The 3,618-nt window shown below is 45.3% G+C and overlaps 2 non-coding genes across 2 annotated transcripts; both read left to right on the forward strand.

Moving 5' to 3' along the window:
• The first annotated feature begins 197 nt into the window (after window positions 1–197).
• trnae-uuc lies at window positions 198–269 on the forward strand. Its single transcript has one exon. It is a non-coding gene; the product is annotated as a tRNA-Glu (tRNA).
• Window positions 270–2,727: 2,458 nt separating this feature from the next.
• trnan-guu lies at window positions 2,728–2,801 on the forward strand. The gene has a single exon. It is a non-coding gene; the product is annotated as a tRNA-Asn (tRNA).
• Window positions 2,802–3,618: the final 817 nt, after the last annotated feature.

A 3,618-nucleotide genomic window follows, 5' to 3' on the forward strand; every position in this document is an offset into this window, starting at 1 on the left:
TGAGGCGAGATGTTCCCTCAAGCGCTGTGACTTGACTCTGCGAGGAGTCTCCAGTCTCCCCAATGTAGAGGAGACCGCATCGGGAGCAATGGATACAACCAATGACATTGTTGGAAGCCTTCTCCCGATCGTGGCCCAGGTTCGATTTCCGGGCAGGGAAGCAATTTACATTAGAGCTGTGATAGCGTACTGCTTTCTTCCTGGTGGTCTAGTGGTTAGGATTCGGCGCTTTCACCGCTGCGGTCCGGGTTCGATTCCCGGTCAGGGAAGTATTTCTCAGTGGATCTTTTGCCTACCCATTCTCCTTAAATGCGCTGTACAGTTCCTTATTGGTCTTCGTCGTTTTTGCTACTGCAGTGTGTATTGCCTCGTTGAAATAGTGTCCTGATTCAGGCTTGTTTGTATGTGTCGGGATCATTGCTTCTGTAGCTAAGTACTTGGTTCGTGTGTGTTGTTTTCCTGTAGACGCTGTTTTGAATTTACCATTGACTGTTCGCTCTACTGTGACATCTAGAAATGGCACTTTGTTGTTGTTCTCCTCTTTTGTGAATTTTAGGCCAGTAAGGATATTGTTGATGGTGTTGTAGGTTTCCTCTAATTTACTTCATTTTTTGATGACAAAAGTGTCATCACTGTGGCGGACTCAAAGTTTGGTTTGGATTGTTGGAAGGACTGTTGGTTTGAGACTCTGCATTATTGCTTCTGCTAGGAATCCTGATACTGGTGGTTTCATGGGTGTTTCGTTGATTTGTTTGAGGCTTGTTACAGAATATGAAGTGGGTGGTTAAGGCACAGTTCCACGAGGTGGATAGTGCTATCTTTGCTGATGAAGTTGGTGCTGTATTTGTGTCTTTGGTTCTTCGAGTAGTTTGTCCAGTTTTCTTTGGCCACGTTGATGTTAATGGATGTGAACAGGGCTGTTATGTCAAAGGACATCATTATTCCATCCTCTTTTAACTTCGTGTCTTTGGTGTTCAGGAATTCTTGGATGGAATAATTTGAGTGGCGTGAATCTTCGACTTGATGTTTTAGTCTTCAGTGGAGGCCTTTGATGAGTCTGTATATTGGTGTTCCAAGTAGTGAGACTATGGCCTCAGGGGGGCTCCTCGTTTGAAGAGAAGGAGAACAACAACAAAGTGTCATTCTTAGATGTCATAGTAGAGCGAACAGTCAATAGGGAACTTCACACTAGCGTCTACAGAAAAACAACACACGCAAACCAAGTGCTTAACTACAGAAGCAATCATCCCAACACCCACAAACGAAGCTGCATCAGGACATTATTTCAATGAGCCACTACGCACTGCATATAGAGGATTATAAAATCATGAGGGATACGGATGAGGTGAACAGCAGGTGTCCTTTCCCTCAGCTGGGGGTTTCAGGATCAGGGAGCAAATATTTTGAGGTGAGTAGAGAAAGATTTTATAAAGACAGAACAAGGATCGTTTTTAAGAGAGTGGTCTGAGTGCAGAATGAATGTCCAGAGGAAGTCATAGAGTCACAAGGATGTACAGCACAGAAACAGACTGTTTCGTCCAACTTGTCCATGCTGACCAACTATCCCAACCCAATCTCGTCCCACTTGACAGCACACGGCCCCATATCCCTCCAAACCATTCCTATTCATATACCTAACCAAATGCCTTTTAAATGTTGCAATCGTACTAGACTTCACCACTTCCTCTGGCAGTTCATTCAATAAACGTACAATCCTCTGCGTGAAAACGTTGCCCCTTAGGACTCTTTTGTATCTTTCCCCTCTAATGCTAAACCCATGCCCTCTCGTTCTGGACTCCCCCACCCCAGGGAAAAAGATTTTGTCTATTTATCCTATCCATACCGCTCATGATTTTATACACGTACAGTTACAACGTTTAAAAGACATTTGGATAAGTACATGAATATGAAAGGTTCGAAGGTTTATGGGCCAAACACAGGTAGGTGGGACGAGTTTAGTTTGAGAACATACTCAGCATGGACTAGTTGGATGAAGGGTCTGTTCAGTGCTGTCATACTCTGTGACCGACCTGTACTGGTCTTAAAACCATTTCCTTACCTCCACCCCATAACCATCCACTTCTTTGTTGTTCAAAACTCAGATGAATTTAGCCTTGAATATGTTCAATGACTCCACTTCTGAACTGAATTCTTCTTCGTAATATACCACTTGCCTCGCTCATTGCCTGCTGCATCTGCCCGACAACTGGCATTGACTGGTGTGGAGGGACTCTGAGACCCCTTTGTACATCCATACATCATTCCTGATGAAGGGCTTGTGTCCGAAACGTTCACTGTCCTGCTCCTCAGATGCTACCTGACCTGTTCTGCTTTTCCAGTGCCACATTTTTCGACTTTCACCTCTCGTCCTCACTTTCTCCACATTCCAATATATCACCATTTAAACACTGCACTGCTTTTTTATTAAACAGCCAAGGCGATAACTTCACATTGCGGCACTGCACGGGCCATGTGTTTGCCAATTGAGACACAGACCTGGACCAACTTCGGGAAGAGGCAAAACACTGAGTTCTGAACAAAAACCGTAGCACACTCAAAACGTCGGCTCTGTTTACCTTTCCATAGATGCTGCTCGACCCGTTGGCTTTCTGCAGTATTCGCTGTTTTGAACTGACAGAAGACAATGGTAATTCTGGGCGGGGCAGGTTGAATTATGAATTGAATAGATGCTTCCTCAACGAGACTATGCGAACAATGCACGGGCCTGTCTCGGTGGCGCAATTGGTCAGCGCGTTCGGCTGTTAACCGGAAGGTTGGTGGTTCGAGACCACCCCGAGACGGTGCGTTTGTTGTTCTCGCTACTACCGCTTTCTTGACCGCAAAGATGCTCGTTTTTAATGGTGTCAGGAAAACATTTCCCAAACGGAAATCTTTTCCACTGAGGAAGCACAAAGGGGTTTCTGAATTGATTGAATTTCTAACGTAAAGGAGTGCAGATGCTGAGAGTCCGAGACAGAAGGCGAAACTGCTGGAGCAACTCAGCAGGTTTGGCTGTACCTGGATGAGGGAAAAAAAAGTCCTGAAATGTTGTCTCTGATTCTCTTTCTTCAGATGCTGCCTGACCTGCTGAGTTGCTCTTGCGATTTCTGGTTTTGTTTTTAACTGAACGTCCATTTCATCTTTCGGGATGAAAACACCCAGACTCGCCATTTGCAGATATTTAACCCTTTCGAAACCTGTGAAGTGATTGGATTCAAACTAACTCTGCAATGATTTACTCTTTCTCAGCTCCACAGGCAGAGAGACCTGGGAAATGCAGCTGTCAGTGTGGTTCTGTATTGGTGGGCCGAGTGGTGAATGCGATGGACATGAAATCCACTGCGGTTTCCCCACGCAGGTGTGAACCCTGCCGAATACAGTTGAGAACTGTCATCAAAAAGAAAGGGAGATTGCTCCACGGCTTTTTGAAAGATGCAAATCAGTGGAGGGGTTGAAATATTTCAATCACATTGGGACTGATCGGGAATCTGCAACCCACTGCCTGTCAGAGTGGAACAAGCAGATACCCACAGAGCTGCTTTTGAGGATATGAGCCAAGTGTTTGGAAATGAGACGAGAACAGTGAGGGGCGTGAAGTCGTGATCGAAATGAAGCAGG

Source organism: Chiloscyllium plagiosum, chromosome 44 (assembly GCF_004010195.1).
Source record: "Chiloscyllium plagiosum isolate BGI_BamShark_2017 chromosome 44, ASM401019v2, whole genome shotgun sequence".
NCBI classification, from domain to species: domain Eukaryota; kingdom Metazoa; phylum Chordata; class Chondrichthyes; order Orectolobiformes; family Hemiscylliidae; genus Chiloscyllium; species Chiloscyllium plagiosum.